This window comes from Littorina saxatilis, linkage group LG10 (assembly GCF_037325665.1).
Source record: "Littorina saxatilis isolate snail1 linkage group LG10, US_GU_Lsax_2.0, whole genome shotgun sequence".
Taxonomy (NCBI): Eukaryota; Metazoa; Mollusca; class Gastropoda; order Littorinimorpha; family Littorinidae; genus Littorina; species Littorina saxatilis.
The window spans coordinates 16,954,624-16,967,123 of NC_090254.1; the positions used below are offsets into that span (position 1 = coordinate 16,954,624).

The following is a 12,500-nucleotide window of genomic DNA, read 5'->3' on the forward strand; positions in this document are numbered from 1 at the left end:
GTGTATGTGTGTGCGTGTGTGTGTGTGCGGGTGTGTGTGTGTGTGCGTGCGTGTGTGTGTGTGTGTGTGTGTGTGTGCATGTGTGTGTGCATGTGTGTGCGCGTGTGAGTATGGGTGTGTGTGTGTGTGCGTGTGTGGTTTGTTTGTGCGGGCGAGCGTGAGCGCCGCACCCTTCGGCTAAATAGGGTAAAAAAATGAATAACAGAATTTCAGTGACATGATTGTCATTACTATTTTTTACATTCAGTCAAGTTTTGACTAAATGTTTTAACATAGAGGGGGAATCGAAACGAGGGTCGTGGTGTATGTGAGTGTGTGAGTGCGTGCGTGCGTGTGTGTAGAGCGATTCAGACCAAACTACTGGACCGATCTTTATGAAATTTGACATGAGAGTTCCTGGGATTGATATCCCCGAACGTTTTTTTTCTTTTTTTGGATAAATGTCTTTGATGACGTCATATCCGGCTTTTCGTGAAAGTTGAGGCGGCACTGTCACGCTCTTATTTTTCAACCAAATTAGTTGAAAGTTTGGTCAAGTAATCTTTGACGAAGCCCGGACTTTGGTATTGCATTTCAGCTTGGTGGCTTAAAAATTAATTTATGACTTTGGTGATTAAAAATCTGAAAATTGTAAAAATATTTTTTTTATAAAACGATTCAAATTTTTTCATCTTATTCTCCATCATTTCCTGATTCCAAAAACATATAAATGTTATATTTGGATTAAAAACAAGCTCTGAAAATTAAAAATATAAAAACTATTATCAAAATTAAATTGTCGAAATCAATTTAAAAACACTTTCATCTTATTCCTTGTCGGTTCCTGATTCCAAAAACATATAGATATGATATGTTTGGATTAAAAACACGCTCAGAAAGTTAAAACGAAGAGAGGTACAGAAAAGCGTGCTATCCTTCTCAGCGCAACTACTACCCCGCTCTTCTTGTCAATTTCACTGCCTTTGCCATGAGCGGTGGACTGACGATGCTACGAGTATACGGTCTTGCTGAAATATTGCATTACGTTCCGTTTCATTCTGTGAGTTCTACAGCTACTTGACTAAATGTTGTATTTTCGCCTTACGCGACTTGTAATTAATTTGTTGCTGCAATATTTGTTCACTAACTTTTGTGTGTTCTGCTACATTTCCCCTGAGTTGAGAAAACAAAGGCAACAGACAGCTTCGGCACTCAAAAACAAGATACAATCATTGCTGTGACGTGTTAAAACAAATACATACCCCTAGCCCATCTGCTGTGAAGCCCGCAATTAGTTGAACATCACAAACAGAGCCATTAATTGTTTGCTGATTAGGGAAATAATGTGAGGACAGTAATGGAAAGCCCTAGGTTGTCACAGATGTCCTAGGCAACGTTTACACTGACGGATGCAAAAAGAGACAGCGGGGGCCCAGGCCAGTAGAACAGTGGGAAGAGCACTGGACTTGTGATCCCAGCGTCTCGGGTTCGAATCCGGGCCGGGATGGACACGGGCAGACTCAGAGACGGTATCCATGTTCCACCCCCGTGTCACCACTTTGGCACGTAAAAGACCTCGGCCATTCTGCTATTAGTGCAGGTGGCTAATTAAGTTTGAAACACATTCTCACACGCTTGTTGAGCACTGCTAGCTTTCAACTAGTAGGAAGCGATCCCAAATGTCCACCAATTTTCGGGATGATAAAGACATGGAAATGGAAACAGGAAAACCAGTAGACACTCGTAGTTTTAGAGCTCTCCAAGAGCGGCTCTCGATCAGTCAGCGATGCAGCCAGTTTAACGGCGTAGACTAGGGCTACGTTGCAAGGCTCAAAGAGCTCGGGAAACATTATTGGAAGAGTGACAGAAAAGCAAGGAGACAATCACAGTTTTGGAGCTCTACTCGAACAACCTGCCTGTCGATACTATTCTATAGAGCGAGCTACATTACAAGTGTAGTTGAAAAGCTTTAGAAACAGTATCTCGAGATAGACACACACACACAAACGCACGCACGCACACACGCAAACACACACTGATTAACACAATTACACAAGAATGCACGCTCTAATGCACACACACACACACACACACACACACACACACACACACACACACACACACACACACACACAGGCACACTCACAATTCATTATCAGCACCATTACAATGCAACCGTGACTCTCCAGCCTGTCATAAAAGCAGGCTCCAGTCAAGTCGATTACATTACCTCTGCATTAACACGTGAGATTCCTACGCGATAATCCGGTCATCTAGCTTCGATCAGATATCACCATGAATTATCGAACAAAACCTTTCAGGAAAATATTCGTCGCAGAAGTTATGGAAACCTGCATCCGAATGCACCATATGGCTTCGTTACAAATATATCGCACCCCCCGCACGCATATATGTCTCCCATCTACTATCATTGGCATTTATCGAACAAGGCTTCTGAGTAATCATCGCTCTTGATGAAAATCTGCTCCCAAATCCGCCATATGGTTTTGTTTTGAAGATGGCCCCACCGCAGCCGCCCACGCTTCGCCGACGCTGCAGCGTTTTCTAGTTTCAAAAGACACCATATGGTCACAGACCAACACAGAGAGATAGCAAAGAAAATCAGTACGGAAAGCTCTGATTTTTCAGTGCAAAACCCAAAAGATGGCTACCTATACAACTGCATGTGTGTGTATGTGTGACCGGGGAAAAAGTAGCATACAAGCTTAAAGCAGTAAGGGAAAAGCGAGAGTTATTTGAAAAATCAATTACCTTGCCTGTGTGTCCTCCGGTCTGGCACTAGCACTGTCTCCTACGGCTGTCCAAGCTCTGTAGTGTGGTTCCAGACAGTTTTAGTTCCCAGGCCGGTGCTACACCGCTATAGAATAGAATCTCTAACTCTGAAACCGCTGCAGCACCGATCGCTTCCTAGGCACCAGGCGCCGAAGCTCGAAGATGCAGAACCGCTCTCAGAACACGAGGGAGACAGAGAGGGGAGGGGAGAGAGAAGGGGGGTGTGTGTGTGGGGGGGGGGGGGGGGGGGGAGGGAGGATGAGAGAGAAAGGCGGGGGTAGGGTGGGGGAGTAGAGAGAGAGTAGAGGGAGAGAAAGAGACAGAGAGAGTATTTTTCATGAAAGAGCCAAAAATAAAGACAGTTCATGTAAACTTAAAATATTGCATAATTATACAAATTTGGTTTAAAAATTGCAACTGATTTTATGTTTAAAAAAGTATAATGTAGGCTTATACCATACATTCATCATGTATTGAATCTCACTTAAAATTGATATATTCACAATAATGAGCTTGTTGTATTCTTAACACCATTTACCGTATTTGTTTTGGGTTTACGGGAGAGGATTCCTTTGAAACAAGTGTGTACTTTTTTTTTATTGGCTGTGCATTCTTATCTTTCCTAGTGTGACAGGGGAGGCTACCGCTCCTTTCACAGCAGATTCTGCACCCGAGTTGTTGGCCTTTAAGTCAACACCGGTGGATTGTGGAATTCTGTTTGTGATGGGGTCTGGTGGTTTCCGATTGTCTGTATGTTCATGGAAACCTTCGGGTTTTCATAACAGTTTTTATAGGGCTAAGAAATTGGCCCTAACATTTTCAATCCTGTTTGATTGCACTTCGCCTCCCGAGGTGATCGTAGTGTTACGGCACTCGGTTACATCTGGCGCTGCGAGCAGGATGGGACTCGGCATGATATGTTCAGGTAATGGCATAATATGACCACTGAATATTTTCGTGCTGTTCCCATTCTGAGAACTTGGGATGGACAGTGGTCCCCCGGTTCAGAACTTCGGGACGAAGCTCATTCAAACGGGGGCGATTGTGACAGGGGAGGCTACCGCTCCTTTCACAGCAGACTCTGCACCCGAGTTGTTGGCCTTTAAGTCAACACCGGTGGATTGTGGAATTCTGTTTGTGATGGGGTCTGGTGGACATGTTTTGGATTCAAACGTTGTTTTCCTTAGATGCTATCTCCTGTTTTTTTAGTGTTTTTTTTTTATTGACATTCATTACATTTTGATCGAAGTTTAGCAAGTGTACGTATTCAGCAAGCGAAACTGATGATTTGATTCATTATACACCAAGCAAATAAGCAATAGAACCATACAGTCATACACTCTGTCACTGAATGTGCGAATGTTTTTTTTTGATTTTATTTTATTTCAGAGGCACAGTTTATGAAAGCTGATACAAACCGACTAACTGGTAGTATCGTTGAATTCCTTTCCGTTTCTACAGACACATGTCGGATAAGAACACAAGAAGAATCATTTTTTAAAGTTGACTCGAGATGACAATCGTAGTGGGCGACTGCAAATGCTGTATGAACCGGCAACCATTTCATAATGGTGTCCAAGCACTTTGAAACGTTTTGTTAAAAGAAAGATTATAATAGGAACGCAAATACGTTGATGGTAGCGCTACATATCTTTCGGCATCTGGATCGCATGCGAGCTAGGTTACGTTATTGCAGACGATTTAAATGACGCAACGGCCTTCCAAACAACAGCACTTGCTTCACCTGAATGAATATGGACCCTGACCGAGTGTACCACACACTCTGTTGTGCACGACCAGTTGCATTTAAACTTTGCTGCATAGTGTTGCTCGTACTTGACCAAACACTCCACTAACTGAAAGTCTTACCCGCTTGTCCACACACACCCGTGGTGCCACAGACTCTGAAAATGAGGTGGGCGGCGAAACCCAAACGCACGCACGCAGCGCACGTTCGCGGCGGCAAAATTTAGTTTTCGCGGCGTTGCCATGGCTGCGTCAAGGTCCCAATACGCGCGAAATCAGAAGCCATTGATTTTTCGATCGATCTGCTTCCCCCGCCTCTGACGCCATAACGCTGGGCTGGTGCTAAGATCTGTCTGCACCGGCTAGGTTCCATTTGGTGACCGTGTCGGCACGTTCGTGTTTCTTGCTGCGTTTCCTAATTGCGTTTGGTCAGTCCTTTTTCCGAGTGGATTCGGCGGACTTTGTTTTCCATTAGGGCCTACTGACTAATTGTTGCAGTCGCGATAAGGCTTTTTGAAGGAAGGGGGGGGGGGCGGGAGGCGGGGGAGGGACAGAAGAGGCGTGGGGGATGGATGGTGTAGAGGGAGCGGGGACTGTACGTTTGAACGATTGCCTTTGTGCTAGGCTGGCAAGAATTCAAAAGCTTTGTTTTAAGTAAATGTATGCTGGGGGAGTTGGGGTTGAGGTAAAGGTTTGGATTGTCAAAAGCTCACCGGTTGGAAGGTCTCGGGGCAAGCAAGCGCGAAGAACACACACACACACACACATACACACACACACACACACACACACACACACACACACACACAAACACACACACAAACACACACACACACACACACACACACACACACACACACACACACACACGCGAACTAACGCAAGGCGCACTGATGTAAATGTAGCAGGTTATGTTTAGAAATGTAATGTGTCCATTAGACAGTGTGTCCAGATTTCAAGATATTGTGCCTTGGCGGATGTTGACATTATTCAGTTTCACTGCAGTAAAAAAGTGTTACTGCAGTAAAACTGAATAATGTCATCATCCGCCCCAGCAGGCATTTTTACTGCAGTAAAAAGTTTTACTGCAGTAAAACTTAAATGAAGATTACTGCAGTAAATTACGAACCCAGGTTTACTGCAGTAAAACTGAAATAAGTTTTACTGCAGTAAAAACGTCTGCTTGGGCGAACGATGACATTGTTCGGTTTTACTGCATTAAAACTGAAATGAGTTGGACTGCAGTAAAAACGTCTGCTTGGGCGAATGATGACATTGTTCGGTTTTTCTGCAGTAAAACTGAAATAAGTTTTACTGCAGTAAAAACGTCTGCTTGGGCGAATGATGACATTGTTCGGTTTTTCTGCAGTAAAACTGAAATAAGTTTTACTGCAGTAAAAACGGCTGCTTGGGCGGAAGATGACATTATTAAGTTAAACTAGTTTTACTTAAGTAAAACTGAATATTGTCATTATCCGCCAGGGCAGCTGATTTTACTGCAGTAAAACGTTTTACTGCAGTAAAACTCATTTAAGTTTTACTGCAGTAAAACTGGGTTCGTGTTTTACTGCAGCAATTTTCATTTTAGTTTTACTGCAGTAAAAAAAAAAGTTTTATTGCAGTAAAACCGACTGTTGGGGCGGATGATGACATTATTCAGTTTTACTGCAGTAAAACTAGTTTTATTGCAATAAAACGTTTCTACTGCAGTAAAACTGAATAATGTCATCATCCGCCATGGATACCTGTCATAACAAGAACAACAAGTTACATCGATGAATATAAAATCCGACATCGACATTATTTGAACCAGCATAATTACACTCATAACCCTATATTTTATTACCCCTGTAGCTATAATTTCTCAGGGTTGCATCAAGATTTTACTACGTTAATTAGTTTTTTTTTATTAACACAGCCACTCTATGACATTTTAAGCAGCGTTTCCGACGGCAGATAATATTTAAAGGCACACTCCTTTACAGAGGTTTGCTCATCATCTTAGATATGGTCAGGCTTTAATTGACACCGGATAAGACCATCCCTACACTTGGTCACATACCAAAAATTAACCACCTGGTTGCACTTTGGGCACATTTGGATTATTTGATGACGTAGCCACCATTGGCTTTTACAAATTTAGTTCCCCATGACATATTATACTGTCAAGGTAAACTAACTATACAGCCAACTGTTCCTATTTTTTTTAATTATATTTTTTATATACATGTATGCAGTATTTTGCTTTATGCCAATGCCTACTTCGTCGCGATATAACCTTCGTGGTTGAAAACGACGTTAAACACCAAATAAAGAAAGAAAGAAATGCCTACTTGCAGCGAGCAATAACTTCTGGATTGTTCATTATACAAATGCCCAACATTTTGCCCGTATTGCCTCCACAGCGACTAGTTTCTCCTTGAAGTATTGTGTGTTTCGACTTAAATGTATAGTCTATAATAGATTTATCCCCCTTGGTACTTGGTTTTCGCATCTGTTTTCCAACACTGTTTTTTTGTATTTTTCGATACATCGATTTTTTTTTTAGTAGGCGATCTTTCCTGGGCGAAAGATTTCTTGCCCCGGGAGTTATATATATATATCGGCCTCTAGTGTGAACACATATGACGTATGGGACGCAGGGACGCATATTATCTCAAAAACAGAATTCCAACGCTGAATTGAAACCCCCCAGGCTGGAGACTGTTGGAATGTGCAAGGATACTCTTATCTATTGGAGGTTGGCACCGGCACGGTTGGCCTAGTGGTAAGGCGTCCGCCCCGTGATCGACTGGTTGGTCCGGTGTCAGAATAATGTGACTGGGTGAGACATGAAGCCTGTGCTGCGACTTTTGTCTTGTGTGTGGCGCACGTTATATGTCAAAGCAGCACCGCCCTGATATGGCCCTTCGTGGTCGGCTGGGCCTTAACCAAACAAACAAACAACAAAATTGGAGGTTGGCAAGATGGACTTACCAGAGAAAGAGTGTCCCTTTAAAACCGACTGCAGATAATCAAATCAAACAATAAAATCACGAAAATAAAGAGGGAAAATTCACACCAAAACATTTCGATAAAAGTTGGCAACGACGTTGTCTTTCTCATTCCGTATTCCTCTCGCGATTCATAAATCTGCAAAATCAGCTCATCTGCATGTAAATGTATAATAAATACTGTAGCTTGCATATGACACTGTGCACACTTACTCTGCAGATGTTGCTGCTATGCGGTCAGTGGCAGTTTTAAAAGATTTCAAAATTTAAAAAAATACGTAAATCACACTGCATCTTATTAATATCGGAGTAAACTTCTTAAAGATGTCCTCCCTCCCGTGTAGAAAACGTGCACACCACAACCTTTAAATGCGTCCAGCCTTTATTTTTTTACGAGGCAAGACATCCTTCGCCTTGGACGTGTTACAAAAATCGACAGCCGGGCAGCTTCTTTTCAAGATTTGTTTTTACTACTTTCTAATTTGTGTCAAACTGTGAAAGCAATTACACAAAATAAATAAATAAATAAATACATAAACAAATAAATACACACATCAATCAATCAATATTAAACAAAAACAAAAATATATTAAGCAAACAAAGTAAATATCTCTCTCTCTCTCTCTCTCTCTCTCTCTCTCTCTCTCTCTCTCTCTCTCTCTCTCTCTCTCTCTCTCTCTCTCTCTCTCTCTTTAGCGCTCAGTCCCTCTGATTATCCGCCGAAAACGGCGTATGGTGGTGTTAAAACAGTCATACAAGTAAAAACCCACTCGTTAAAAAAACTGGACGTTTCAGCGCGCCCATGAACGCAGACGAAGAAGAAGACTACCTGAAAAATATCTAAACTTTTCTTCTTCTTTTAACAAAAAAATGTTCTAACCCTAACTGTTGTTTGTTCGTGTTATCAAATAAAAATAAAATAAAATACTTACATGCATGCAATTAAGTCAGCTCTAGGTCCTTTGAGAAGAACGGAGATAAAAACGGTATGATCTTAAAACTTCTCCCCGCGAGAAGGACGGAAGAAAAACTGGAAGATACACCGATCGAAACGCACACACAATAGACAACAATCAATCATAGCACAAGCTGCCACGCTGAACAGATTAGGTGAATCTGTGAATCCTTGTTGCTAATGGGAGTCAGGTGTGTCACGGATATAGATAGAGAAGGCATATCCATACAAACGACAGGATCGAGTTTGCTTTTTAGAAACGCGCGGAAAAGCTGTTAAAGGGATATTGTTCGTTTATGCTTAGAAGTGTTACTTTTGGTCAAAACATTCAAGCGATGTTGCGGGAATAAGTCACAATGATCACGTCGTAATGTTGGACATCTTTTAGTTTAAAGACGCTTGAATTTCATGCCTTTTTTGTGTGGGAATACAGAATACAGAATGTTTTATTGCCCGATAAATGCTCTGATATTACGGTAAGTGGGACAACACAAGAGACTACCGTTTCGTGAGTTCTGTACAAGGACAACGTAGGTGTTAACCGTTATTTCATCTACTTTTAAAAAAAACATTTCCGAAATGGTTTGTTGAACTACTTCGAATTCACGTTTTGAAAATTCGTGTGATAAGAATTAAGAGTCTATTTGCGATCAACACTCCATGTTCAATGCCACTTTAACAATACCAGTGTGAAGCATCCTGACTCACCAACACGGATCTGTACAAACACCCCTCCCCCCCCCCACACACACACACACACACACACCCACACATACACATACATATATACACACACAGACACAGACACACACACACACACACATGTCATGTATATTGCTAGGCAAGCATATCATGTTCCATTTAGAGATAGCTCCATTAGAGTGAGTCTATTAGCTAAAGGTCCAAGGGACAGCACTCCGTATGAATAGGACAAGAGTTGAGGTTCTTGATAATAAATCATGGCCGAACCAACACTATGTCTCCGCCTCTCTGTACGTAAACCCACAAATTACAACATGGTGACCAGAAGTGGAGTTTGTCAAGAACGTTTGGATTGAAAGATAAGTCACTCAAGCATAATATTAGACTATGGAGGGAACTGGTAGCTATCCAAGATTCAATTGGGAAGCAAGAGATCTAGTGGGGGAATGGAATTCTTTCAAAGATCACGTGTCTTTCATGTTCAAGGGACCACTGAAAGCCAAGTCAGAAGAAGAAAAATGTTCCTATCTAATGTTATGGGTTGGAGAGAAGGGTAGGAAAATCTTCTCAACCTGGACATTGAGTGATGAGCAGCAGAAAAGTTGCAGAACTACTACGATGGTTTCAAAGCCTACGTTCAGCCCAAATCAAACCCAATCTTTGCAAGGTACAAATTTCACAGCAAGGTACAGCAAGGTACAGGCACCAGATGAAACGTGTGAACAGTTTGTAACAGAACTGAAGTTGCTTGTGAAAGAGTGCGAGTACGGAGACAAAGAAGATGAGGTAGTGAGAGACAGAATAGTGTTCGGAACAAAATCAGACAAAGTGCGTGAGAAACTCATTGATATTGGGAAAGATCTGACTCTAGAGAAAGCTATTGAGATAGCCAGAGTGGATGAAATGTCAGTGAAACAGCTGAAAGAAATGAATTTGTCAGCTGAAGCAGCCGTTCATGCAGTTAGGCATAGAGAGAGAACGAATGCACAAAAGACGTCACGCAGCTGCGACAAGAACAAAGGTACACATGCACCTAGCGAACACAGAGCTACGGCACAGAAGAAATGCGGTAGGTGTGGCATGAAGCACACACAAGATGCGCAATGTCCTGCGATAGGAAAAGAATGCAGAAAATGCAAAAAATCAAACCACTTTGCGAGCATGTGTAGGGCCAGAACAGAGCAAACACACAGCTCAAAGAGAAGAAACAAAGTACACACACTAGACGATAGTGACAGTAGCGACACAGAGGATGAAGTGCAAGCGTACTCGTTAGGTACAATCGGCACTGCAGAAATGAATACAGTGGATTCCGGATGGTTTCAGAAACTGGAAGTAGAAGATAAAACAGTCAATTTTCAGTTAGATACTGGAGCAAAATGCAATGTCATTTCTGAGAAAACGTTCAAATCTTTCAAAGGAAAGAAACTGGAGAAGTCAAAGGTCAAGCTTACGTCATATTCAGGCCATAACATCAAGACACTAGGTTCGACGAAACTGACATGCAAGTTCAAGAAAGAAGAGCATGAAGTGAAATTCTATGTCACAGAGATGGATAGTACAGCGATACTTGGTCTGGAAGCTTGTCAGAGATTAGGACTGATCCAGAGAGTAGACACAGTGCAGTCAAGCATGACGCAAGAGGTTAAAGGAGATCACCCTCAGCTAGATGTTAAAGGAGAATACCCAGATTCTTTTGAAGGTTTAGGTTGTCTCCCAGGAGAGGTTCATCTCAAAGTTGACCCAGATGTACAGCCAGTAGTACACGCACCCAGAAAGATACCAGTTGCGCTACACAAGAAAGTTAAAAGTGAACTGAAACGTATGGAAAAAGAAGGCGTTATCACAAGACAAGAAGAACCTACTGACTGGGTGAACAGTATGGTAGTGGTAGAAACGTCAAAGAAAACAAGAATCTGCATTGATCCACGAGATCTGAACAAAGCTATCAAGAGAGAACACTATCCAATGAAGACGATAGAAGAAGTTGTTCAGAACATGCCAGGAGCAAAAGTTTTCTCTAAACTAGATGCAACATCTGGTTATTGGCAGCTCAAGTTGGACGAAGAGAGTTCCAAGCTGTGTACATTCAACACACCATGGGGGAGATATAGATTTCTCAGGTTACCTTTTGGAATAGTTTCAGCTAGTGAAATATTTCAGAGAGTCATGTCTCAGATGGTAGAAGACATAGAAGGCGCAGAAGCTGTCATGGATGATGTTGTCGTGTCGGGATCCAACACGAAAGAGCATGACAAACGACTGAAGAAAGTCATGGAGAAAGCAAAGTCGTACGGTCTCACGTTCAACGACTCAAAGTGCGAGTTTCACAAGTCAGAAATCTCGTATGTAGGGCACATACTGTCAGGTGAAGGTCTGAAAGCAGATCCAGAGAAGATCAGAGCAGTTCAGAAGATGAGCAGTCCTCAAAACAAGAAAGAACTGATGACGTTCCTAGGGTTCATTCAGTACTTAGGAAAGTTCTTACCCAACTTGGCAGATGTGAGCAAACCACTCAGAAAACTGACAGAGAAAGATGCAGTGTGGAAGTGGACAAAGAAAGAGGAAGAGAGTTTCAAGAAGCTGAAGAAGCTAGTGACGGAAGCACCAGTACTGAGGTACTATGACCCAGCAAAACCTCTGACACTATCAGTTGATGCGTCATCCACAGGATTAGGTTGTTGCCTCATGCAGGAAGGTCAGCCGATCGCGTACGGGTCAAGGGCACTGACAAAGACACAACAGAACTATGCGCAGATAGAGAAGGAAACACTTGCAGTAGTGTACGGATGTGAGAAATTTCACACATACGTGTATGGTAGAACGGTAGAAGTAGAGACAGATCACAAACCATTGCAGTCCATCTTTACAAAACCACTACACAAAGCACCTGTTCGTCTGCAGAGATTCATGTTGCAGCTACAGAAGTATGACCTCAAGGTGAAGTACAAACCCGGGAAAGAAATGTACGTCGCAGATACGCTCAGCAGATCGTACCTCCCAGAAACAAAAGAACAGTTGATTCCAGAGAAAGAAATCAATGCTATCAACCCAAGGTCACACTTGCCCATCTCAGATGAGAAATACGCAGAATTTCAGAGAGAAACAGCAAATGACGTAGAACTGACAGAACTCAAAAAAGTCATCTTGAAGGGTTTCCCAGAGAACAGAAGAGATGTTCCAGAATCAGTTAGAGCTTATTGGTCATTCCGAGATGAGCTTACATACACAGACGGTCTGATTTTCAGAGGGCTCAGATTAGTCATTCCCAAGAAGCTTCAAGTAGATCAGCTGCAAAGAATTCATTCATCACATTTAGGCATAGTGAAATG

At 42.3% G+C, this 12,500-nt stretch overlaps 1 protein-coding gene across 1 annotated transcript in view; it reads right to left on the minus strand.

The window, feature by feature from the left end:
• Window positions 1-8,516, minus strand: part of LOC138978292 (cationic amino acid transporter 4-like) — a 34,371-nt gene extending 25,855 nt beyond the window's left edge. Inside the window, exon 1 of the mRNA XM_070350970.1 lies at window positions 8,444-8,516. The gene's annotated coding sequence lies outside the window, so the exon portion shown is untranslated. The remainder of the gene's footprint in view (window positions 1-8,443) is intronic.
• Window positions 8,517-12,500: the final 3,984 nt, after the last annotated feature.